Genomic DNA, 19386 nt, shown 5'->3' on the forward strand with positions numbered 1-19386 from the left:
ATTGAACATCTGCTGTCAACGGCCATTCTAAGCTGAATGTGCCTGCTCTCGTCAGATCGCAGCAGCAATGCAGCTTAAGGCTTGGCAAGTACCAGCATGGGAGACTGGCTGGGAATCCCAAGTTCTGTTGACCTTTTTGAACCTGAAATTTGTGTTAGTTTCTCTATGAGATAGTAAAAGAAGGTTCAAATTGAACAGCTGCTATCAACGGCCATTCTAAGCTGAATGTGCCTGCTCTCGTCAGATCGCAGCAGCAATGCAGCTTAAGGCTTGGCAAGTACCAGCATGGGAGACTGGCTGGGAATCCCAAGTTCTGTTGACCGTTTTGATCCTGAAAATTGTGTTAGTTTCTCTATGAGATAGTAAAAGAAGGTTCAAATTGAACAGCTGCTATCAACGGCCATTCTAAGCTGAATGTGCCTGCTCTCGTCAGATCGCAGCAGCAATGCAGCTTAAGGCTTGGCAAGTACCAGCATGGGAGACTGGCTGGGAATCCCAAGTTCCGTTGACCTTTTTGAACCTGAAAATTGTGTTAGTTTCTCTATGAGATAGTAAAAGAAGGTTCAAATTGAACAGCTGCTGTCAACGGCCTATCTAAGCTGAATGTGCCTGCTCTCGTCAGATCGCAGCAGCAATGCAGCTTAAGGCTTGGCAAGTACCAGCATGGGAGACTGGCTGGGAATCCCAAGTTCCATTGACCTTTTTGAACCTGAAAATTGTGTTAGTTTCTCTATGAGATAGTAAAAGAAGGTTCAAATTAAACAGCTGCTGTCAACGGCCATTCTAAGCTGAATGTGCCTGCTCTCGTCAGATCGCAGCAGCAATGCAGCTTAAGGCTTGGCAAGTACCAGCATGGGAGACTGGCTGGGAATCCCAAGTTCCGTTGACCTTTTTGAACCTGAAAATTGTTAGTTTCTCTGTCAAAGATGGTAAAAGAAGGTTCAAATTGAACAGCTGCTGTCAACGGCCATTCTAAGCTGAATGTGCCTGCTCTCGTCAGATCGCAGCAGCAATGCAGCTTAAGGCTTGGCAAGTACCAGCATGGGAGACTGGCTGGGAATCCCAAGTTCCGTTGACCTTTTTGAACCTGAAAATTGTGTTAGTTTCTCTATGAGATAGTAAAAGAAGGTTCAAATTGAACAGCTGCTATCAACGGCCATTCTAAGCTGAATGTGCCTGCTCTTGTCGGATCACAGCAGCGATGCGTCTTAAGGCTTGGCAAGTACCAGCATGGGAGACTGGCTGCGAATCCCAAGTTCCGTTGACCTTTTTGAACCTGAAAATTGTGTTAGTTTCTCTATGAGATAGTAAAAGAAGGTTCAAACTGAACAGCTGCTGTCAACGGCCATTCTAAGCTGAATGTGCCTGCTCTCGTCAGATCGCAGCATCAATGCAGCTTAAGGCTTGGCAAGTACCAGCATGGGAGACTGGCTGGGAATCCCAAGTTCTGTTGACCTTTTTGAACCTGAAAATTGTGTTAGTTTCTCTATGAGATTGTAAAAGAAGGTTCAAATTGATCAGCTGCTGTCAACGGCCATTCTAAGCTGAATGTGCCTGCTCTCGTCAGATCGCAGCAGCTTAAGGCTTGGCAAATACCAGCATGGGAGACTGGCTGGGAATCCCAAGTTCCGTTGACCTTTTTGAACCTGAAAATTGTGTTAGTTTCTCTATGAGATAGTAAAAGAAGGTTCAAACTGAACAGCTGCTGTCAACGGCCATTCTAAGCTGAATGTGCCTGCTCTCGTCAGATCGCAGCAGCAATGCAGCTTAAGGCTTGGCAAGTACCTGCATGGGAGACTGGCTGGGAATCCCAAGTTCCGTTGACCTTTTTGAACCTGAAAATTGTGTTAGTTTCTCTATGAGATAGTAAAAGAAGGTTCAAATTGAACAGCTGCTGTCAACGGCCATTCTAAGCTGAATGTGCCTGCTCTCGTCAGATCGCAGCAGCAATGCAGCTTAAGGCTTGGCAAGTACCAGCATGGGAGACTGGCTGGGAATCCCAAGTTCCGTTGACCTTTTTGAACCTGAAAATTGTGTTAGTTTCTCTATGAGATAGTAAAAGAAGGTTCAAATTAAACAGCTGCTGTCAACGGCCATTCTAAGCTGAATGTGCCTGCTCTCGTCAGATCACAGCAGCAATGCAGCTTAAGGCTTGGCAAGTACCAGCATGGGAGACTGGCTGGGAATCCCAAGTTCCGTTGACCTTTTTGAACCTGAAAATTGTTAGTTTCTCTGTCAAAGATGGTAAAAGAAGGTTCAAATTGAACAGCTGCTGTCAACGGCCATTCTAAGCTGAATGTGCCTGCTCTCGTCAGATCGCAGCAGCAATGCAGCTTAAGGCTCGGCAAGTACCAGCATGGGAGACTGGCTGGGAATCCCAAGTTCCGTTGACCTTTTTGAACCTGAAAATTGTGTTAGTTTCTCTATGAGATAGTAAAAGAAGGTTCAAACTGAACAGCTGCTGTCAACGGCCATTCTAAGCTGAATGTGCCTGCTCTCGTCAGATCGCAGCAGCAATGCAGCTTAAGGCTTGGCAAGTACCAGCATGGGAGACTGGCTGGGAATCCCAAGTTCCGTTGACCTTTTTGAACCTGAAAATTGTGTTAGTTTCTCTATGAGATAGTAAAAGAAGGTTCAAACTGAACAGCTGCTGTCAACGGCCATTCTAAGCTGAATGTGCCTGCTCTCGTCAGATCGCAGCATCAATGCAGCTTAAGGCTTGGCAAGTACCAGCATGGGAGACTGGCTGGGAATCCCAAGTTCCGTTGACCTTTTTGAACCTGAAAATTGTGTTAGTTTCTCTATGAGATAGTAAAAGAAGGTTCAAATTGAACAGCTGCTGTCAACAGCCATTCTAAGCTGAATGTGCCTGCTCTCGTCAGATCGCAGCAGCAATGCAGCTTAAGGCTTGGCAAGTACCAGCATGGGAGACTGGCTGGGAATCCCAAGTTCTGTTGACCTTTTTGAACCTGAAAATTGTGTTAGTTTCTCTATGAGATAGTAAAAGAAGGTTCAAACTGAACAGCTGCTGTCAACGGCCATTCTAAGCTGAATGTGCCTGCTCTCGTCAGATCGCAGCAGCAATGCAGCTTAAGGCTTGGCAAGTACCAGCATGGGAGACTGGCTGGGAATCCCAAGTTCTGTTGACCTTTTTGAACCTGAAAATTGTGTTAGTTTCTCTATGAGATTGTAAAAGAAGGTTCAAATTGATCAGCTGCTGTCAACGGCCATTCTAAGCTGAATGTGCCTGCTCTCGTCAGATCGCAGCAGCTTAAGGCTTGGCAAGTACCAGCATGGGAGACTGGCTGGGAATCCCAAGTTCCGTTGACCTTTTTGAACCTGAAAATTGTGTTAGTTTCTCTATGAGATAGTAAAAGAAGGTTCAAACTGAACAGCTGCTGTCAACGGCCATTCTAAGCTGAATGTGCCTGCTCTCGTCAGATCGCAGCAGCAATGCAGCTTAAGGCTTGGCAAGTACCAGCATGGGAGACTGGCTGGGAATCCCAAGTTCCGTTGACCTTTTTGAACCTGAAAATTGTGTTAGTTTCTCTATGAGATAGTAAAAGAAGGTTCAAATTGAACAGCTGCTGTCAACGGCCATTCTAAGCTGAATGTGCCTGCTCTCGTCAGATCGCAGCAGCAATGCAGCTTAAGGCTTGGCAAGTACCAGCATGGGAGACTGGCTGGGAATCCCAAGTTCCGTTGACCTTTTTGAACCTGAAAATTGTTAGTTTCTCTATGAGATAGTAAAAGAAGGTTCAAATTAAACAGCTGCTGTCAACGGCCATTCTAAGCTGAATGTGCCTGCTCTCGTCAGATCGCAGCAGCAATGCAGCTTAAGGCTTGGCAAGTACCAGCATGGGAGACTGGCTGGGAATCCCAAGTTCCGTTGACATTTTTGAACCTGAAAATTGTTAGTTTCTCTGTCAAAGATGGTAAAAGAAGGTTCAAATTGAACAGCTGCTGTCAACGGCCATTCTAAGCTGAATGTGCCTGCTCTCGTCAGATCGCAGCAGCAATGCAGCTTAAGGCTTGGCAAGTACCAGCATGGGAGACTGGCTGGGAATCCCAAGTTCCGTTGACCTTTTTGAACCTGAAAATTGTGTTAGTTTCTCTATGAGATAGTAAAAGAAGGTTCAAACTGAACAGCTGCTGTCAACGGCCATTCTAAGCTGAATGTGCCTGCTCTCGTCAGATCGCAGCAGCAATGCAGCTTAAGGCTTGGCAAGTACCAGCATGGGAGACTGGCTGGGAATCCCAATTTCCGTTGACCTTTTTGAACCTGAAAATTGGGTTAGTTTCTCTATGAGATAGTAAAAGAAGGTTCAAATTGAACAGCTGCTGTCAACAGCCATTCTAAGCTGAATGTGCCTGCTCTCGTCAGATCGCAGCATCAATGCAGCTTAAGGCTTGGCAAGTACCAGCATGGGAGACTGGCTGGGAATCCCAAGTTCTGTTGACCTTTTTGAACCTGAAAATTGTTAGTTTCTCTGTCAAAGATGGTAAAAGAAGGTTCAAATTGAACAGCTGCTGTCAACGGCCATTCTAAGCTGAATGCGCCTGCTCTCGTCAGATCGCAGCAGCAATGCAGCTTAAGGCTTGGCAAGTACCAGCATGGGAGACTGGCTGGGAATCCCAAGTTCCGTTGACCTTTTTGAACCTGAAAATTGTGTTAGTTTCTCTATGAGATAGTAAAAGAAGGTTCAAATTGAACAGCTGCTGTCAACAGCCATTCTAAGCTGAATGTGCCTGCTCTCGTCAGATCGCAGCAGCAATGCAGCTTAAGGCTTGGCAAGTACCAGCATGGGAGACTGGCTGGGAATCCCAAGTTCTGTTGACCTTTTTGAACCTGAAAATTGTGTTAGTTTCTCTATGAGATAGTAAAAGAAGGTTCAAATTGAACAGCTGCTGTCAACGGCCATTCTAAGCTGAATGTGCCTGCTCTCGTCAGATCGCAGCAGCTTAAGGCTTGGCAAGTACCAGCATGGGAGACTGGCTGGGAATCCCAAGTTCCGTTGACCTTTTTGAACCTGAAAATTGTGTTAGTTTCTCTATGAGATAGTAAAAGAAGGTTCAAATTGAACAGCTGCTGTCAACGGCCATTCTAAGCTGAATGTGCCTGCTCTCGTCAGATCGCAGCAGCAATGCAGCTTAAGGCTTGGCAAGTACCAGCATGGGAGACTGGCTGGGAATCCCAAGTTCCGTTGACCTTTTTGAACCTGAAAATTGTGTTAGTTTCTCTATGAGATAGTAAAAGAAGGTTCAAACTGAACAGCTGCTGTCAACGGCCTTTCTAAGCTGAATGTGCCTGCTCTCGTCAGATTGCAGCATCAATGCAGCTTAAGGCTTGGCAAGTACCAGCATGGGAGACTGGCTCGGAATCCCAAGTTCCGTTGACCTTTTTGAACCTGAAAATTGTGTTAGTTTCTCTATGAGATAGTAAAAGAAGGTTCAAACTGAACAGCTGCTGTCAACGGCCATTCTAAGCTGAATGTGCCTGCTCTCGTCAGATCGCAGCATCAATGCAGCTTAAGGCTTGGCAAGTACCAGCATGGGAGACTGGCTGGGAATCCCAAGTTCCGTTGACCTTTTTGAACCTGAAAATTGTGTTAGTTTCTCTATGAGATAGTAAAAGAAGGTTCAAATTGAACAGCTGCTGTCAACGGCCATTCTAAGCTGAATGTGCCTGCTCTCGTCAGATTGCAGCAGCAATGCAGCTTAAGGCTTGGCAAGTACCAGCATGGGAGACTGGCTGGGAATCCCAAGTTCCGTTGACCTTTTTGAACCTGAAAATTGTGTTAGTTTCTCTATGAGATAGTAAAAGAAGGTTCAAATTGAACAGCTGCTGTCAACGGCCATTCTAAGCTGAATGTGCCTGCTCTCGTCAGATCGCAGCAGCAATGCAGCTTAAGGCTTGGCAAGTACCAGCATGGGAGACTGGCTGGGAATCCCAAGTTCCGTTGACCTTTTTGAACCTGAAAATTGTTAGTTTCTCTGTCAAAGATGGTAAAAGAAGGATCAAATTGAACAGCTGCTGTCAACGGCCATTCTAAGCTGAATGTGCCTGCTCTCGTCAGATCGCAGCAGCAATGCAGCTTAAGGCTTGGCAAGTACCAGCATGGGAGACTGGCTGGGAATCCCAAGTTCTGTTGACCTTTTTGAACCTGAAATTTGTGTTAGTTTCTCTATGAGATAGTAAAAGAAGGTTCAAATTGAACAGCTGCTATCAACGGCCATTCTAAGCTGAATGTGCCTGCTCTCGTCAGATCGCAGCAGCAATGCAGCTTAAGGCTTGGCAAGTACCAGCATGGGAGACTGGCTGGGAATCCCAAGTTCCGTTGACCTTTTTGAACCTGAAAATTGTGTTAGTTTCTCTATGAGATAGTAAAAGAAGGTTCAAATTGAACAGCTGCTGTCAACGGCCATTCTAAGCTGAATGTGCCTGCTCTCGTCAGATCGCAGCAGCAATGCAGCTTAAGGCTTGGCAAGTACCAGCATGGGAGACTGGCTGGGAATCCCAAGTTCCGTTGACCTTTTTGAACCTGAAAATTGTTAGTTTCTCTGTCAAAGATGGTAAAAGAAGGATCAAATTGAACAGCTGCTGTCAACGGCCATTCTAAGCTGAATGTGCCTGCTCTCGTCAGATCGCAGCAGCAATGCAGCTTAAGGCTTGGCAAGTACCAGCATGGGAGACTGGCTGGGAATCCCAAGTTCTGTTGACCTTTTTGAACCTGAAATTTGTGTTAGTTTCTCTATGAGATAGTAAAAGAAGGTTCAAATTGAACAGCTGCTATCAACGGCCATTCTAAGCTGAATGTGCCTGCTCTCGTCAGATCGCAGCAGCAATGCAGCTTAAGGCTTGGCAAGTACCAGCATGGGAGACTGGCTGGGAATCCCAAGTTCCGTTGACCTTTTTGAACCTGAAAATTGTGTTAGTTTCTCTATGAGATAGTAAAAGAAGGTTCAAATTGAACAGCTGCTGTCAACGGCCATTCTAAGCTGAATGTGCCTGCTCTCGTCAGATCGCAGCAGCAATGCAGCTTAAGGCTTGGCAAGTACCAGCATGGGAGACTGGCTGGGAATCCCAAGTTCCGTTGACCTTTTTGAACCTTAAAATTGTGTTAGTTTCTCTGTCAAAGATGGTAAAAGAAGGATCAAATTGAACAGCTGCTGTCAACGGCCATTCTAAGCTGAATGTGCCTGCTCTCGTCAGATCGCAGCAGCAATGCAGCTTAAGGCTTGGCAAGTACCAGCATGGGAGACTGGCTGGGAATCCCAAGTTCCGTTGACCTTTTTGAACCTGAAAATTGTGTTAGTTTCTCTATGAGATAGTAAAAGAAGGTTCAAACTGAACAGCTGCTGTCAACGGCCATTCTAAGCTGAATGTGCCTGCTCTCGTCAGATCGCAACATCAATGCAGCTTAAGGCTTGGCAAGTACCAGCATGGGAGACTGGCTTGGAATCCCAAGTTCCGTTGACCTTTTTGAACCTGAAAATTGGGTTAGTTTCTCTATGAGATAGTAAAAGAAGGTTCAAATTGAACAGCTGCTGTCAACAGCCATTCTAAGCTGAATGTGCCTGCTCTCGTCAGATCGCAGCAGCAATGCAGCTTAAGGCTTGGCAAGTGCCAGCATGGGAGACTGGCTGGGAATCCCAAGTTCTGTTGACCTTTTTGAACCTGAAAATTGTGTTAGTTTCTCTATGAGATAGTAAAAGAAGGTTCAAATTGAACAGCTGCTGTCAACGGCCATTCTAAGCTGAATGTGCCTGCTCTCGTCAGATCGCAGCAGCAATGCAGCTTAAGGCTTGGCAAGTACCAGCATGGGAGAATGGCTGGGAATCCCAAGTTCTGTTGACCTTTTTGAACCTGAAAATTGTGTTAGTTGCTCTATGAGATAGTAAAAGAAGGTTCAAATTGAACAGCTGCTGTCAACGGCCATTCTAAGCTGAATGTGTGTGCTCTTGTCGGATCACAGCAGCGATGCGGCTTAAGGCTTGGCAAGTACCAGCATGGGAGACTGGCTGCGAATTCCAAGTTCCGTTGACATTTTTGAACCTGAAAATTGTGTTAGTTTCTCTATGAGATAGTAAAAGAAGGTTCAAATTGAACAGCTGCTGTCAACGGCCATTCTAAGCTGAATGTGCGTGCTCTTGTCGGATCACAGCAGCGATGCGGCTTAAGGCTTGGCAAGTACCAGCATGGGAGACTGGCTGCGAATCCCAAGTTCCGTTGACCTTTTTGAACCTGAAAATTGTGTTAGTTTCTCTATGAGATAGTAAAAGAAGGTTCAAACTGAACAGCAGCTGTCAACGGCCATTCTAAGCTGAATGTGCCTGCTCTCGTCAGATCGCAGCAGCAATGCAGCTTAAGGCTTGGCAAGTACCAGCATGGGAGACTGGCTGGGAATCCCAAGTTCTGTTGACCTTTTTGAACCTGAAAATTGTGTTAGTTTCTCTATGAGATAGTAAAAGAAGGTTCAAACTGAACAGCTGCTGTCAACGGCCATTCTAAGCTGAATGTGCCTGCTCTCGTCAGATCGCAGCAACAATGCAGCTTAAGGCTTGGCAAGTACAAGCATGGGAGACTGGCTGGGAATCCCAAGTTCTGTTGACCTTTTTGAACCTGAAAATTGTTAGTTTCTCTGTCAAAGATGGTAAAAGAAGGTTCAAATTGAACAGCTGCTGTCAACGGCCATTCTAAGCTGAATGTGCCTGCTCTCGTCAGATCGCAGCAGCAATGCAGCTTAAGGCTTGGTAAGTACCAGCATGGGAGACTGGCTGGGAATCCCAAGTTCCGTTGACCTTTTTGAACCTGAAAATTGTGTTAGTTTCTCTATGAGATAGTAAAAGAAGGTTCAAATTGAACAGCTGCTATCAACGGCCATTCTAAGCTGAATGTGCGTGCTCTTGTCGGATCACAGCAGCGATGCGTCTTAAGGCTTGGCAAGTACCAGCATGGGAGACTGGCTGCGAATCCCAAGTTCCGTTGACCTTTTTGAACCTGAAAATTGTGTTAGTTTCTCTATGAGATAGTAAAAGAAGGTTCAAACTGAACAGCTGCTGTCAACGGCCATTCTAAGCTGAATGTGCCTGCTCTCGTCAGATCGCAGCATCAATGCAGCTTAAGGCTTGGCAAGTACCAGCATGGGAGACTGGCTGGGAATCCCAAGTTCTGTTGACCTTTTTGAACCTGAAAATTGTGTTAGTTTCTCTATGAGATTGTAAAAGAAGGTTCAAATTGATCAGCTGCTGTCAACGGCCATTCTAAGCTGAATGTGCCTGCTCTCGTCAGATCGCAGCAGCTTAAGGCTTGGCAAGTACCAGCATGGGAGACTGGCTGGGAATCCCAAGTTCCGTTGACCTTTTTGAACCTGAAAATTGTGTTAGTTTCTCTATGAGATAGTAAAAGAAGGTTCAAACTGAACAGCTGCTGTCAACGGCCATTCTAAGCTGAATGTGCCTGCTCTCGTCAGATCGCAGCAGCAATGCAGCTTAAGGCTTGGCAAGTACCAGCATGGGAGACTGGCTGGGAATCCCAAGTTCCGTTGACCTTTTTGAACCTGAAAATTGTGTTAGTTTCTCTATGAGATAGTAAAAGAAGGTTCAAATTGAACAGCTGCTGTCAACGGCCATTCTAAGCTGAATGTGCCTGCTCTCGTCAGATCGCAGCAGCAATGCAGCTTAAGGCTTGGCAAGTACCAGCATGGGAGACTGGCTGGGAATCCCAAGTTCGGTTGACCTTTTTGAACCTGAAAATTGTGTTAGTTTCTCTATGAGATAGTAAAAGAAGGTTCAAATTAAACAGCTGCTGTCAACGGCCATTCTAAGCTGAATGTGCCTGCTCTCGTCAGATCGCAGCAGCAATGCAGCTTAAGGCTTGGCAAGTACCAGCATGGGAGACTGGCTGGGAATCCCAAGTTCCGTTGACCTTTTTGAACCTGAAAATTGTTAGTTTCTCTGTCAAAGATGGTAAAAGAAGGTTCAAATTGAACAGCTGCTGTCAACGGCCATTCTAAGCTGAATGTGCCTGCTCTCGTCAGATCGCAGCAGCAATGCAGCTTAAGGCTTGGCAAGTACCAGCATGGGAGACTGGCTGGGAATCCCAAGTTCCGTTGACCTTTTTGAACCTGAAAATTGTGTTAGTTTCTCTATGAGATAGTAAAAGAAGGTTCAAATTGAACAGCTGCTGTCAACGGCCATTCTAAGCTGAATGTGCCTGCTCTCGTCAGATCGCAGCAGCAATGCAGCTTAAGGCTTGGCAAGTACCAGCATGGGAGACTGGCTGGGAATCCCAAGTTCCGTTGACCTTTTTGAACCTGAAAATTGTGTTAGTTTCTCTATGAGATAGTAAAAGAAGGTTCAAACTGAACAGCTGCTGTCAACGGCCATTCTAAGCTGAATGTGCCTGCTCTCGTCAGATCGCAGCAGCAATGCAGCTTAAGGCTTGGCAAGTACCAGCATGGGAGACTGGCTGGGAATCCCAAGTTCCGTTGACCTTTTTGAACCTGAAAATTGTGTTAGTTTCTCTATGAGATAGTAAAAGAAGGTTCAAACTGAACAGCTGCTGTCAACGGCCATTCTAAGCTGAATGTGCCTGCTCTCGTCAGATCGCAGCATCAATGCAGCTTAAGGCTTGGCAAGTACCAGCATGGGAGACTGGCTGGGAATCCCAAGTTCCGTTGACCTTTTTGAACCTGAAAATTGGGTTAGTTTCTCTATGAGATAGTAAAAGAAGGTTCATATTGAACAGCTGCTGTCAACAGCCATTCTAAGCTGAATGTGCCTGCTCTCGTCAGATCGCAGCAGCAATGCAGCTTAAGGCTTGGCAAGTGCCAGCATGGGAGACTGGCTGGGAATCCCAAGTTCTGTTGACCTTTTTGAACCTGAAAATTGTGTTAGTTTCTCTATGAGATAGTAAAAGAAGGTTCAAATTGAACAGCTGCTGTCAACGGCCATTCTAAGCTGAATGTGCCTGCTCTCGTCAGATCGCAGCAGCAATGCAGCTTAAGGCTTGGCAAGTACCAGCATGGGAGACTGGCTGGGAATCCCAAGTTCTGTTGACCTTTTTGAACCTGAAAATTGTGTTAGTTTCTCTATGAGATAGTAAAAGAAGGTTCAAATTGAACAGCTGCTGTCAACGGCCATTCTAAGCTGAATGTGTGTGCTCTTGTCGGATCACAGCAGCGATGCGGCTTAAGGCTTGGCAAGTACCAGCATGGGAGACTGGCTGCGAATTCCAAGTTCCGTTGACCTTTTTGAACCTGAAAATTGTGTTAGTTTCTCTATGAGATAGTAAAAGAAGGTTCAAACTGAACAGCTGCTGTCAACGGCCATTCTAAGCTGAATGTGCCTGCTCTCGTCAGATCGCAGCATCAATGCAGCTTAAGGCTTGGCAAGTACCAGCATGGGAGACTGGCTGGGAATCCCAAGTTCTGTTGACCTTTTTGAACCTGAAAATTGTTAGTTTCTCTGTCAAAGATGGTAAAAGAAGGTTCAAATTGAACAGCTGCTGTCAATGGCCATTCTAAGCTGAATGCGCCTGCTTTCGTCAGATCGCAGCAGCAATGCAGCTTAAGGCTTGGCAAGTACCAGCATGGGAGACTGGCTGGGAATCCCAAGTTCCGTTGACCTTTTTGAACCTGAAAATTGTGTTAGTTTCTCTATGAGATAGTAAAAGAAGGTTCAAATTGAACAGCTGCTGTCAACGGCCATTCTAAGCTGAATGTTCGTGCTCTTGTCGGATCACAGCAGCGATGCGGCTTAAGGCTTGGCAAGTACCAGCATGGGAGACTGGCTGGGAATCCCAAGTTCCGTTGACCTTTTTGAACCTGAAAATTGTGTTAGTTTCTCTATGAGATAGTAAAAGAAGGTTCAAACTGAACAGCAGCTGTCAACGGCCATTCTAAGCTGAATGTGCCTGCTCTCGTCAGATCGCAGCAGCAATGCAGCTTAAGGCTTGGCAAGTACCAGCATGGGAGACTGGCTGGGAATCCCAAGTTCTGTTGACCTTTTTGAACCTGAAAATTGTGTTAGTTTCTCTATGAGATAGTAAAAGAAGGTTCAAACTGAACAGCTGCTGTCAACGGCCATTCTAAGCTGAATGTGCCTGCTCTCGTCAGATCGCAGCAACAATGCAGCTTAAGGCTTGGCAAGTACAAGCATGGGAGACTGGCTGGGAATCCCAAGTTCTGTTGACCTTTTTGAACCTGAAAATTGTTAGTTTCTCTGTCAAAGATGGTAAAAGAAGGTTCAAATTGAACAGCTGCTGTCAACGGCCATTCTAAGCTGAATGTGCCTGCTCTCGTCAGATCGCAGCAGCAATGCAGCTTAAGGCTTGGCAAGTACCAGCATGGGAGACTGGCTGGGAATCCCAAGTTCCGTTGACCTTTTTGAACCTGAAAATTGTGTTAGTTTCTTTATGAGATAGTAAAAGAAGGTTCAAATTGAACAGCTGCTATCAACGGCCATTCTAAGCTGAATGTGCGTGCTCTTGTCGGATCACAGCAGCGATGCGTCTTAAGGCTTGGCAAGTACCAGCATGGGAGACTGGCTGCGAATCCCAAGTTCCGTTGACCTTTTTGAACCTGAAAATTGTGTTAGTTTCTCTATGAGATAGTAAAAGAAGGTTCAAACTGAACAGCTGCTGTCAACGGCCATTCTAAGCTGAATGTGCCTGCTCTCGTCAGATCGCAGCATCAATGCAGCTTAAGGCTTGGCAAGTACCAGCATGGGAGACTGGCTGGGAATCCCAAGTTCTGTTGACCTTTTTGAACCTGAAAATTGTGTTAGTTTCTCTATGAGATTGTAAAAGAAGGTTCAAATTGATCAGCTGCTGTCAACGGCCATTCTAAGCTGAATGTGCCTGCTCTCGTCAGATCGCAGCAGCAATGCAGCTTAAGGCTTGGCAAGTACCAGCATGGGAGACTGGCTGGGAATCCCAAGTTCTGTTGACCTTTTTGAACCTGAAAATTGTGTTAGTTTCTCTATGAGATAGTAAAAGAAGGTTCAAACTGAACAGCTGCTGTCAACGGCCATTCTAAGCTGAATGTGCCTGCTCTCGTCAGATCGCAGCAGCAATGCAGCTTAAGGCTTGGCAAGTACCAGCATGGGAGACTGGCTGGGAATCCCAAGTTCCGTTGACCTTTTTGAACCTTAAAATTGTGTTAGTTTCTCTATGAGATAGTAAAAGAAGGTTCAAATTAAACAGCTGCTGTCAACGGCCATTCTAAGCTGAATGTGCCTGCTCTCGTCAGATCGCAGCAGCAATGCAGCTTAAGGCTTGGCAAGTACCAGCATGGGAGACTGGCTGGGAATCCCAAGTTCCGTTGACCTTTTTGAACCTGAAAATTGTTAGTTTCTCTGTCAAAGATGGTAAAAGAAGGTTCAAATTGAACAGCTGCTGTCAACGGCCATTCTAAGCTGAATGTGCCTGCTCTCGTCAGATCGCAGCAGCAATGCAGCTTAAGGCTTGGCAAGTACCAGCATGGGAGACTGGCTGGGAATCCCAAGTTCCGTTGACCTTTTTGAACCTGAAAATTGTGTTAGTTTCTCTATGAGATAGTAAAAGAAGGTTCAAACTGAACAGCTGCTGTCAACGGCCATTCTAAGCTGAATGTGCCTGCTCTCGTCAGATCGCAGCAGCAATGCAGCTTAAGGCTTGGCAAGTACCAGCATGGGAGACTGGCTGGGAATCCCAAGTTCCGTTGACCTTTTTGAACCTGAAAATTGGGTTAGTTTCTCTATGAGATAGTAAAAGAAGGTTCAAATTGAACAGCTGCTGTCAACAGCCATTCTAAGCTGAATGTGCCTGCTCTCGTCAGATCGCAGCAGCAATGCAGCTTAAGGCTTGGCAAGTACCAGCATGGGAGACTGGCTGGGAATCCCAAGTTCTGTTGACCTTTTTGAACCTGAAAATTGTTAGTTTCTCTGTCAAAGATGGTAAAAGAAGGTTCAAATTGAACAGCTGCTGTCAACGGCCATTCTAAGCTGAATGTGCCTGCTCTCGTCAGATCGCAGCAGCAATGCAGCTTAAGGCTTGGCAAGTACCAGCATGGGAGACTGGCTGGGAATCCCAAGTTCCGTTGACCTTTTTGAACCTGAAAATTGTGTTAGTTTCTCTATGAGATAGTAAAAGAAGGTTCAAATTGAACAGCTGCTGTCAACGGCCATTCTAAGCTGAATGTGCCTGCTCTCGTCAGATCGCAGCAGCAATGCAGCTTAAGGCTTGGCAAGTACCAGCATGGGAGACTGGCTGGGAATCCCAAGTTCTGTTGACCTTTTTGAACCTGAAATTTGTGTTAGTTTCTCTATGAGATAGTAAAAGAAGGTTCAAATTGAACAGCTGCTATCAACGGCCATTCTAAGCTGAATGTGCCTGCTCTCGTCAGATCGCAGCAGCAATGCAGCTTAAGGCTTGGCAAGTACCAGCATGGGAGACTGGCTGGGAATCCCAAGTTCCGTTGACCTTTTTGAACCTGAAAATTGTGTTAGTTTCTCTATGAGATAGTAAAAGAAGGTTCAAATTGAACAGCTGCTGTCAACGGCCATTCTAAGCTGAATGTGCCTGCTCTCGTCAGATCGCAGCAGCAATGCAGCTTAAGGCTTGGCAAGTACCAGCATGGGAGACTGGCTGGGAATCCCAAGTTCCGTTGACCTTTTTGAACCTTAAAATTGTGTTAGTTTCTCTGTCAAAGATGGTAAAAGAAGGATCAAATTGAACAGCTGCTGTCAACGGCCATTCTAAGCTGAATGTGCCTGCTCTCGTCAGATCGCAGCAGCAATGCAGCTTAAGGCTTGGCAAGTACCAGCATGGGAGACTGGCTGGGAATCCCAAGTTCCGTTGACCTTTTTGAACCTGAAAATTGTGTTAGTTTCTCTATGAGATAGTAAAAGAAGGTTCAAACTGAACAGCTGCTGTCAACGGCCATTCTAAGCTGAATGTGCCTGCTCTCGTCAGATCGCAACATCAATGCAGCTTAAGGCTTGGCAAGTACCAGCATGGGAGACTGGCTTGGAATCCCAAGTTCCGTTGACCTTTTTGAACCTGAAAATTGGGTTAGTTTCTCTATGAGATAGTAAAAGAAGGTTCAAATTGAACAGCTGCTGTCAACAGCCATTCTAAGCTGAATGTGCCTGCTCTCGTCAGATCGCAGCAGCAATGCAGCTTAAGGCTTGGCAAGTGCCAGCATGGGAGACTGGCTGGGAATCCCAAGTTCTGTTGACCTTTTTGAACCTGAAAATTGTGTTAGTTTCTCTATGAGATAGTAAAAGAAGGTTCAAATTGAACAGCTGCTGTCAACGGCCATTCTAAGCTGAATGTGCCTGCTCTCGTCAGATCGCAGCAGCAATGCAGCTTAAGGCTTGGCAAGTACCAGCATGGGAGAATGGCTGGGAATCCCAAGTTCTGTTGACCTTTTTGAACCTGAAAATTGTGTTAGTTGCTCTATGAGATAGTAAAAGAAGGTTCAAATTGAACAGCTGCTGTCAACGGCCATTCTAAGCTGAATGTGTGTGCTCTTGTCGGATCACAGCAGCGATGCGGCTTAAGGCTTGGCAAGTACCAGCATGGGAGACTGGCTGCGAATTCCAAGTTCCGTTGACATTTTTGAACCTGAAAATTGTGTTAGTTTCTCTATGAGATAGTAAAAGAAGGTTCAAATTGAACAGCTGCTGTCAACGGCCATTCTAAGCTGAATGTGCGTGCTCTTGTCGGATCACAGCAGCGATGCGGCTTAAGGCTTGGCAAGTACCAGCATGGGAGACTGGCTGCGAATCCCAAGTTCCGTTGACCTTTTTGAACCTGAAAATTGTGTTAGTTTCTCTATGAGATAGTAAAAGAAGGTTCAAACTGAACAGCAGCTGTCAACGGCCATTCTAAGCTGAATGTGCCTGCTCTCGTCAGATCGCAGCAGCAATGCAGCTTAAGGCTTGGCAAGTACCAGCATGGGAGACTGGCTGGGAATCCCAAGTTCTGTTGACCTTTTTGAACCTGAAAATTGTGTTAGTTTCTCTATGAGATAGTAAAAGAAGGTTCAAACTGAACAGCTGCTGTCAACGGCCATTCTAAGCTGAATGTGCCTGCTCTCGTCAGATCGCAGCAACAATGCAGCTTAAGGCTTGGCAAGTACAAGCATGGGAGACTGGCTGGGAATCCCAAGTTCTGTTGACCTTTTTGAACCTGAAAATTGTTAGTTTCTCTGTCAAAGATGGTAAAAGAAGGTTCAAATTGAACAGCTGCTGTCAACGGCCATTCTAAGCTGAATGTGCCTGCTCTCGTCAGATCGCAGCAGCAATGCAGCTTAAGGCTTGGTAAGTACCAGCATGGGAGACTGGCTGGGAATCCCAAGTTCCGTTGACCTTTTTGAACCTGAAAATTGTGTTAGTTTCTCTATGAGATAGTAAAAGAAGGTTCAAATTGAACAGCTGCTATCAACGGCCATTCTAAGCTGAATGTGCGTGCTCTTGTCGGATCACAGCAGCGATGCGTCTTAAGGCTTGGCAAGTACCAGCATGGGAGACTGGCTGCGAATCCCAAGTTCCGTTGACCTTTTTGAACCTGAAAATTGTGTTAGTTTCTCTATGAGATAGTAAAAGAAGGTTCAAACTGAACAGCTGCTGTCAACGGCCATTCTAAGCTGAATGTGCCTGCTCTCGTCAGATCGCAGCATCAATGCAGCTTAAGGCTTGGCAAGTACCAGCATGGGAGACTGGCTGGGAATCCCAAGTTCTGTTGACCTTTTTGAACCTGAAAATTGTGTTAGTTTCTCTATGAGATTGTAAAAGAAGGTTCAAATTGATCAGCTGCTGTCAACGGCCATTCTAAGCTGAATGTGCCTGCTCTCGTCAGATCGCAGCAGCTTAAGGCTTGGCAAGTACCAGCATGGGAGACTGGCTGGGAATCCCAAGTTCCGTTGACCTTTTTGAACCTGAAAATTGTGTTAGTTTCTCTATGAGATAGTAAAAGAAGGTTCAAACTGAACAGCTGCTGTCAACGGCCATTCTAAGCTGAATGTGCCTGCTCTCGTCAGATCGCAGCAGCAATGCAGCTTAAGGCTTGGCAAGTACCAGCATGGGAGACTGGCTGGGAATCCCAAGTTCCGTTGACCTTTTTGAACCTGAAAATTGTGTTAGTTTCTCTATGAGATAGTAAAAGAAGGTTCAAATTGAACAGCTGCTGTCAACGGCCATTCTAAGCTGAATGTGCCTGCTCTCGTCAGATCGCAGCAGCAATGCAGCTTAAGGCTTGGCAAGTACCAGCATGGGAGACTGGCTGGGAATCCCAAGTTCGGTTGACCTTTTTGAACCTGAAAATTGTGTTAGTTTCTCTATGAGATAGTAAAAGAAGGTTCAAATTAAACAGCTGCTGTCAACGGCCATTCTAAGCTGAATGTGCCTGCTCTCGTCAGATCGCAGCAGCAATGCAGCTTAAGGCTTGGCAAGTACCAGCATGGGAGACTGGCTGGGAATCCCAAGTTCCGTTGACCTTTTTGAACCTGAAAATTGTTAGTTTCTCTGTCAAAGATGGTAAAAGAAGGTTCAAATTGAACAGCTGCTGTCAACGGCCATTCTAAGCTGAATGTGCCTGCTCTCGTCAGATCGCAGCAGCAATGCAGCTTAAGGCTTGGCAAGTACCAGCATGGGAGACTGGCTGGGAATCCCAAGTTCTGTTGACCTTTTTGAACCTGAAAATTGTGTTAGTTTCTCTATGAGATAGTAAAAGAAGGTTCAAACTGAACAGCTGCTGTCAACGGCCATTCTAAGCTGAATGTGCCTGCTCTCGTCAGATCGCAGCAGCAATGCAGCTTAAGGCTTGGCAAGTACCAGCATGGGAGACTGGCTGGGAATCCCAAGTTCCGTTGACCTTTTTGAACCTGAAAATTGTGTTAGTTTCTCTATGAGATAGTAAAAGAAGGTTCAAATTGAACAGCTGCTGTCAACGGCCATTCTAAGCTGAATGTGCCTGCTCTCGTCAGATCGCAGCAGCAATGCAGCTTAAGGCTTGGCAAGTACCAGCATGGGAGACTGGCTGGGATTCCCAAGTTCCGTTGACCTTTTTGAACCTGAAAATTGTGTTAGTTTCTCTATGAGATAGTAAAAGAAGGTTCAAACTGAACAGCTGCTGTCAACGGCCATTCTAAGCTGAATGTGCCTGCTCTCGTCAGATCGCAGCAGCAATGCAGCTTAAGGCTTGGCAAGTACCAGCATGGGAGACTGGCTGGGAATCCCAAGTTCCGTTGACCTTTTTGAACCTGAAAATTGTGTTAGTTTCTCTATGAGATAGTAAAAGAAGGTTCAAACTGAACAGCTGCTGTCAACGGCCATTCTAAGCTGAATGTGCCTGCTCTCGTCAGATCGCAGCATCAATGCAGCTTAAGGCTTGGCAAGTACCAGCATGGGAGACTGGCTGGGAATCCCAAGTTCCGTTGACCTTTTTGAACCTGAAAATTGGGTTAGTTTCTCTATGAGATAGTAAAAGAAGGTTCATATTGAACAGCTGCTGTCAACAGCCATTCTAAGCTGAATGTGCCTGCTCTCGTCAGATCGCAGCAGCAATGCAGCTTAAGGCTTGGCAAGTGCCAGCATGGGAGACTGGCTGGGAATCCCAAGTTCTGTTGACCTTTTTGAACCTGAAAATTGTGTTAGTTTCTCTATGAGATAGTAAAAGAAGGTTCAAATTGAACAGCTGCTGTCAACGGCCATTCTAAGCTGAATGTGCCTGCTCTCGTCAGATCGCAGCAGCAATGCAGCTTAAGGCTTGGCAAGTACCAGCATGGGAGACTGGCTGGGAATCCCAAGTTCTGTTGACCTTTTTGAACCTGAAAATTGTGTTAGTTTCTCTATGAGATAGTAAAAGAAGGTTCAAATTGAACAGCTGCTGTCAACGGCCATTCTAAGCTGAATGTGTGTGCTCTTGTCGGATCACAGCAGCGATGCGGCTTAAGGCTTGGCAAGTACCAGCATGGGAGACTGGCTGCGAATTCCAAGTTCCGTTGACCTTTTTGAACCTGAAAATTGTGTTAGTTTCTCTATGAGATAGTAAAAGAAGGTTCAAACTGAACAGCTGCTGTCAACGGCCATTCTAAGCTGAATGTGCCTGCTCTCGTCAGATCGCAGCATCAATGCAGCTTAAGGCTTGGCAAGTACCAGCATGGGAGACTGGCTGGGAATCCCAAGTTCTGTTGACCTTTTTGAACCTGAAAATTGTTAGTTTCTCTGTCAAAGATGGTAAAAGAAGGTTCAAATTGAACAGCTGCTGTCAATGGCCATTCTAAGCTGAATGCGCCTGCTTTCGTCAGATCGCAGCAGCAATGCAGCTTAAGGCTTGGCAAGTACCAGCATGGGAGACTGGCTGGGAATCCCAAGTTCCGTTGACCTTTTTGAACCTGA

General features: G+C 45.9%; 85 pseudogenes; all 85 read left to right on the forward strand.

Moving 5' to 3' along the window:
- The first annotated feature begins 14 nt into the window (after nucleotides 1–14).
- On the forward strand, nucleotides 15–133 carry LOC140081279 (5S ribosomal RNA; annotated as a pseudogene).
- A 70-nt stretch (nucleotides 134–203) lies between these two features.
- Nucleotides 204–322, forward strand: LOC140086740 (5S ribosomal RNA; annotated as a pseudogene).
- Nucleotides 323–392: 70 nt separating this feature from the next.
- On the forward strand, nucleotides 393–511 carry LOC140085085 (5S ribosomal RNA; annotated as a pseudogene).
- Nucleotides 512–770: 259 nt separating this feature from the next.
- Nucleotides 771–889, forward strand: LOC140101708 (5S ribosomal RNA; annotated as a pseudogene).
- A 70-nt stretch (nucleotides 890–959) lies between these two features.
- On the forward strand, nucleotides 960–1078 carry LOC140101709 (5S ribosomal RNA; annotated as a pseudogene).
- Nucleotides 1079–1337: 259 nt separating this feature from the next.
- Nucleotides 1338–1456, forward strand: LOC140085637 (5S ribosomal RNA; annotated as a pseudogene).
- A 251-nt stretch (nucleotides 1457–1707) lies between these two features.
- On the forward strand, nucleotides 1708–1826 carry LOC140078677 (5S ribosomal RNA; annotated as a pseudogene).
- Nucleotides 1827–1896: 70 nt separating this feature from the next.
- On the forward strand, nucleotides 1897–2015 carry LOC140101711 (5S ribosomal RNA; annotated as a pseudogene).
- A 70-nt stretch (nucleotides 2016–2085) lies between these two features.
- On the forward strand, nucleotides 2086–2204 carry LOC140088015 (5S ribosomal RNA; annotated as a pseudogene).
- A 70-nt stretch (nucleotides 2205–2274) lies between these two features.
- LOC140078691 (5S ribosomal RNA) lies at nucleotides 2275–2393 on the forward strand (annotated as a pseudogene).
- Nucleotides 2394–2463: 70 nt separating this feature from the next.
- LOC140101713 (5S ribosomal RNA) lies at nucleotides 2464–2582 on the forward strand (annotated as a pseudogene).
- A 70-nt stretch (nucleotides 2583–2652) lies between these two features.
- LOC140084473 (5S ribosomal RNA) lies at nucleotides 2653–2771 on the forward strand (annotated as a pseudogene).
- A 70-nt stretch (nucleotides 2772–2841) lies between these two features.
- Nucleotides 2842–2960, forward strand: LOC140081925 (5S ribosomal RNA; annotated as a pseudogene).
- Nucleotides 2961–3030: 70 nt separating this feature from the next.
- Nucleotides 3031–3149, forward strand: LOC140081281 (5S ribosomal RNA; annotated as a pseudogene).
- Nucleotides 3150–3400: 251 nt separating this feature from the next.
- On the forward strand, nucleotides 3401–3519 carry LOC140101714 (5S ribosomal RNA; annotated as a pseudogene).
- A 70-nt stretch (nucleotides 3520–3589) lies between these two features.
- Nucleotides 3590–3708, forward strand: LOC140101715 (5S ribosomal RNA; annotated as a pseudogene).
- A 68-nt stretch (nucleotides 3709–3776) lies between these two features.
- On the forward strand, nucleotides 3777–3895 carry LOC140082143 (5S ribosomal RNA; annotated as a pseudogene).
- A 70-nt stretch (nucleotides 3896–3965) lies between these two features.
- LOC140101716 (5S ribosomal RNA) lies at nucleotides 3966–4084 on the forward strand (annotated as a pseudogene).
- Nucleotides 4085–4154: 70 nt separating this feature from the next.
- LOC140092658 (5S ribosomal RNA) lies at nucleotides 4155–4273 on the forward strand (annotated as a pseudogene).
- Nucleotides 4274–4343: 70 nt separating this feature from the next.
- On the forward strand, nucleotides 4344–4462 carry LOC140086554 (5S ribosomal RNA; annotated as a pseudogene).
- A 70-nt stretch (nucleotides 4463–4532) lies between these two features.
- Nucleotides 4533–4651, forward strand: LOC140080373 (5S ribosomal RNA; annotated as a pseudogene).
- A 70-nt stretch (nucleotides 4652–4721) lies between these two features.
- LOC140081926 (5S ribosomal RNA) lies at nucleotides 4722–4840 on the forward strand (annotated as a pseudogene).
- A 251-nt stretch (nucleotides 4841–5091) lies between these two features.
- LOC140101717 (5S ribosomal RNA) lies at nucleotides 5092–5210 on the forward strand (annotated as a pseudogene).
- A 259-nt stretch (nucleotides 5211–5469) lies between these two features.
- Nucleotides 5470–5588, forward strand: LOC140084102 (5S ribosomal RNA; annotated as a pseudogene).
- A 70-nt stretch (nucleotides 5589–5658) lies between these two features.
- On the forward strand, nucleotides 5659–5777 carry LOC140086970 (5S ribosomal RNA; annotated as a pseudogene).
- A 70-nt stretch (nucleotides 5778–5847) lies between these two features.
- Nucleotides 5848–5966, forward strand: LOC140101718 (5S ribosomal RNA; annotated as a pseudogene).
- A 70-nt stretch (nucleotides 5967–6036) lies between these two features.
- On the forward strand, nucleotides 6037–6155 carry LOC140081282 (5S ribosomal RNA; annotated as a pseudogene).
- Nucleotides 6156–6225: 70 nt separating this feature from the next.
- LOC140085086 (5S ribosomal RNA) lies at nucleotides 6226–6344 on the forward strand (annotated as a pseudogene).
- Nucleotides 6345–6414: 70 nt separating this feature from the next.
- On the forward strand, nucleotides 6415–6533 carry LOC140101719 (5S ribosomal RNA; annotated as a pseudogene).
- A 70-nt stretch (nucleotides 6534–6603) lies between these two features.
- LOC140081283 (5S ribosomal RNA) lies at nucleotides 6604–6722 on the forward strand (annotated as a pseudogene).
- A 70-nt stretch (nucleotides 6723–6792) lies between these two features.
- On the forward strand, nucleotides 6793–6911 carry LOC140085087 (5S ribosomal RNA; annotated as a pseudogene).
- A 70-nt stretch (nucleotides 6912–6981) lies between these two features.
- LOC140101720 (5S ribosomal RNA) lies at nucleotides 6982–7100 on the forward strand (annotated as a pseudogene).
- Nucleotides 7101–7172: 72 nt separating this feature from the next.
- On the forward strand, nucleotides 7173–7291 carry LOC140101721 (5S ribosomal RNA; annotated as a pseudogene).
- Nucleotides 7292–7361: 70 nt separating this feature from the next.
- Nucleotides 7362–7480, forward strand: LOC140097677 (5S ribosomal RNA; annotated as a pseudogene).
- A 70-nt stretch (nucleotides 7481–7550) lies between these two features.
- LOC140092835 (5S ribosomal RNA) lies at nucleotides 7551–7669 on the forward strand (annotated as a pseudogene).
- A 70-nt stretch (nucleotides 7670–7739) lies between these two features.
- LOC140095034 (5S ribosomal RNA) lies at nucleotides 7740–7858 on the forward strand (annotated as a pseudogene).
- Nucleotides 7859–8306: 448 nt separating this feature from the next.
- On the forward strand, nucleotides 8307–8425 carry LOC140081284 (5S ribosomal RNA; annotated as a pseudogene).
- Nucleotides 8426–8495: 70 nt separating this feature from the next.
- Nucleotides 8496–8614, forward strand: LOC140087147 (5S ribosomal RNA; annotated as a pseudogene).
- Nucleotides 8615–8684: 70 nt separating this feature from the next.
- LOC140102290 (5S ribosomal RNA) lies at nucleotides 8685–8803 on the forward strand (annotated as a pseudogene).
- A 259-nt stretch (nucleotides 8804–9062) lies between these two features.
- On the forward strand, nucleotides 9063–9181 carry LOC140085763 (5S ribosomal RNA; annotated as a pseudogene).
- Nucleotides 9182–9432: 251 nt separating this feature from the next.
- LOC140101724 (5S ribosomal RNA) lies at nucleotides 9433–9551 on the forward strand (annotated as a pseudogene).
- Nucleotides 9552–9621: 70 nt separating this feature from the next.
- Nucleotides 9622–9740, forward strand: LOC140090796 (5S ribosomal RNA; annotated as a pseudogene).
- Nucleotides 9741–9810: 70 nt separating this feature from the next.
- On the forward strand, nucleotides 9811–9929 carry LOC140101725 (5S ribosomal RNA; annotated as a pseudogene).
- Nucleotides 9930–9999: 70 nt separating this feature from the next.
- Nucleotides 10000–10118, forward strand: LOC140101726 (5S ribosomal RNA; annotated as a pseudogene).
- Nucleotides 10119–10188: 70 nt separating this feature from the next.
- Nucleotides 10189–10307, forward strand: LOC140101727 (5S ribosomal RNA; annotated as a pseudogene).
- A 70-nt stretch (nucleotides 10308–10377) lies between these two features.
- Nucleotides 10378–10496, forward strand: LOC140101728 (5S ribosomal RNA; annotated as a pseudogene).
- Nucleotides 10497–10566: 70 nt separating this feature from the next.
- LOC140084474 (5S ribosomal RNA) lies at nucleotides 10567–10685 on the forward strand (annotated as a pseudogene).
- A 70-nt stretch (nucleotides 10686–10755) lies between these two features.
- LOC140092847 (5S ribosomal RNA) lies at nucleotides 10756–10874 on the forward strand (annotated as a pseudogene).
- Nucleotides 10875–10944: 70 nt separating this feature from the next.
- LOC140081285 (5S ribosomal RNA) lies at nucleotides 10945–11063 on the forward strand (annotated as a pseudogene).
- A 259-nt stretch (nucleotides 11064–11322) lies between these two features.
- Nucleotides 11323–11441, forward strand: LOC140085638 (5S ribosomal RNA; annotated as a pseudogene).
- A 70-nt stretch (nucleotides 11442–11511) lies between these two features.
- LOC140084058 (5S ribosomal RNA) lies at nucleotides 11512–11630 on the forward strand (annotated as a pseudogene).
- A 259-nt stretch (nucleotides 11631–11889) lies between these two features.
- On the forward strand, nucleotides 11890–12008 carry LOC140081286 (5S ribosomal RNA; annotated as a pseudogene).
- Nucleotides 12009–12078: 70 nt separating this feature from the next.
- LOC140087148 (5S ribosomal RNA) lies at nucleotides 12079–12197 on the forward strand (annotated as a pseudogene).
- Nucleotides 12198–12267: 70 nt separating this feature from the next.
- LOC140101729 (5S ribosomal RNA) lies at nucleotides 12268–12386 on the forward strand (annotated as a pseudogene).
- A 259-nt stretch (nucleotides 12387–12645) lies between these two features.
- LOC140085639 (5S ribosomal RNA) lies at nucleotides 12646–12764 on the forward strand (annotated as a pseudogene).
- Nucleotides 12765–12834: 70 nt separating this feature from the next.
- LOC140081287 (5S ribosomal RNA) lies at nucleotides 12835–12953 on the forward strand (annotated as a pseudogene).
- A 70-nt stretch (nucleotides 12954–13023) lies between these two features.
- LOC140101730 (5S ribosomal RNA) lies at nucleotides 13024–13142 on the forward strand (annotated as a pseudogene).
- A 70-nt stretch (nucleotides 13143–13212) lies between these two features.
- On the forward strand, nucleotides 13213–13331 carry LOC140101731 (5S ribosomal RNA; annotated as a pseudogene).
- Nucleotides 13332–13401: 70 nt separating this feature from the next.
- LOC140101732 (5S ribosomal RNA) lies at nucleotides 13402–13520 on the forward strand (annotated as a pseudogene).
- A 70-nt stretch (nucleotides 13521–13590) lies between these two features.
- Nucleotides 13591–13709, forward strand: LOC140101733 (5S ribosomal RNA; annotated as a pseudogene).
- A 70-nt stretch (nucleotides 13710–13779) lies between these two features.
- On the forward strand, nucleotides 13780–13898 carry LOC140081927 (5S ribosomal RNA; annotated as a pseudogene).
- A 70-nt stretch (nucleotides 13899–13968) lies between these two features.
- Nucleotides 13969–14087, forward strand: LOC140101736 (5S ribosomal RNA; annotated as a pseudogene).
- Nucleotides 14088–14157: 70 nt separating this feature from the next.
- Nucleotides 14158–14276, forward strand: LOC140081288 (5S ribosomal RNA; annotated as a pseudogene).
- Nucleotides 14277–14346: 70 nt separating this feature from the next.
- Nucleotides 14347–14465, forward strand: LOC140085088 (5S ribosomal RNA; annotated as a pseudogene).
- A 70-nt stretch (nucleotides 14466–14535) lies between these two features.
- Nucleotides 14536–14654, forward strand: LOC140101737 (5S ribosomal RNA; annotated as a pseudogene).
- A 72-nt stretch (nucleotides 14655–14726) lies between these two features.
- Nucleotides 14727–14845, forward strand: LOC140101738 (5S ribosomal RNA; annotated as a pseudogene).
- Nucleotides 14846–14915: 70 nt separating this feature from the next.
- On the forward strand, nucleotides 14916–15034 carry LOC140097678 (5S ribosomal RNA; annotated as a pseudogene).
- Nucleotides 15035–15104: 70 nt separating this feature from the next.
- LOC140092836 (5S ribosomal RNA) lies at nucleotides 15105–15223 on the forward strand (annotated as a pseudogene).
- A 70-nt stretch (nucleotides 15224–15293) lies between these two features.
- LOC140095037 (5S ribosomal RNA) lies at nucleotides 15294–15412 on the forward strand (annotated as a pseudogene).
- A 448-nt stretch (nucleotides 15413–15860) lies between these two features.
- On the forward strand, nucleotides 15861–15979 carry LOC140081289 (5S ribosomal RNA; annotated as a pseudogene).
- Nucleotides 15980–16049: 70 nt separating this feature from the next.
- Nucleotides 16050–16168, forward strand: LOC140087149 (5S ribosomal RNA; annotated as a pseudogene).
- Nucleotides 16169–16238: 70 nt separating this feature from the next.
- Nucleotides 16239–16357, forward strand: LOC140078119 (5S ribosomal RNA; annotated as a pseudogene).
- A 259-nt stretch (nucleotides 16358–16616) lies between these two features.
- On the forward strand, nucleotides 16617–16735 carry LOC140085640 (5S ribosomal RNA; annotated as a pseudogene).
- A 251-nt stretch (nucleotides 16736–16986) lies between these two features.
- LOC140101739 (5S ribosomal RNA) lies at nucleotides 16987–17105 on the forward strand (annotated as a pseudogene).
- Nucleotides 17106–17175: 70 nt separating this feature from the next.
- On the forward strand, nucleotides 17176–17294 carry LOC140090797 (5S ribosomal RNA; annotated as a pseudogene).
- Nucleotides 17295–17364: 70 nt separating this feature from the next.
- LOC140101740 (5S ribosomal RNA) lies at nucleotides 17365–17483 on the forward strand (annotated as a pseudogene).
- Nucleotides 17484–17553: 70 nt separating this feature from the next.
- LOC140081290 (5S ribosomal RNA) lies at nucleotides 17554–17672 on the forward strand (annotated as a pseudogene).
- Nucleotides 17673–17742: 70 nt separating this feature from the next.
- On the forward strand, nucleotides 17743–17861 carry LOC140101742 (5S ribosomal RNA; annotated as a pseudogene).
- A 70-nt stretch (nucleotides 17862–17931) lies between these two features.
- LOC140092543 (5S ribosomal RNA) lies at nucleotides 17932–18050 on the forward strand (annotated as a pseudogene).
- A 70-nt stretch (nucleotides 18051–18120) lies between these two features.
- LOC140101743 (5S ribosomal RNA) lies at nucleotides 18121–18239 on the forward strand (annotated as a pseudogene).
- A 70-nt stretch (nucleotides 18240–18309) lies between these two features.
- On the forward strand, nucleotides 18310–18428 carry LOC140084103 (5S ribosomal RNA; annotated as a pseudogene).
- A 70-nt stretch (nucleotides 18429–18498) lies between these two features.
- On the forward strand, nucleotides 18499–18617 carry LOC140092839 (5S ribosomal RNA; annotated as a pseudogene).
- A 70-nt stretch (nucleotides 18618–18687) lies between these two features.
- Nucleotides 18688–18806, forward strand: LOC140081292 (5S ribosomal RNA; annotated as a pseudogene).
- A 259-nt stretch (nucleotides 18807–19065) lies between these two features.
- Nucleotides 19066–19184, forward strand: LOC140085641 (5S ribosomal RNA; annotated as a pseudogene).
- A 70-nt stretch (nucleotides 19185–19254) lies between these two features.
- On the forward strand, nucleotides 19255–19373 carry LOC140084057 (5S ribosomal RNA; annotated as a pseudogene).
- The last annotated feature ends 13 nt before the right edge of the window (nucleotides 19374–19386 follow it).

Source organism: Engystomops pustulosus, chromosome 9 (genome assembly GCF_040894005.1).
Source record: "Engystomops pustulosus chromosome 9, aEngPut4.maternal, whole genome shotgun sequence".
In the NCBI taxonomy this organism is placed as follows: Eukaryota; Metazoa; Chordata; class Amphibia; order Anura; family Leptodactylidae; genus Engystomops; species Engystomops pustulosus.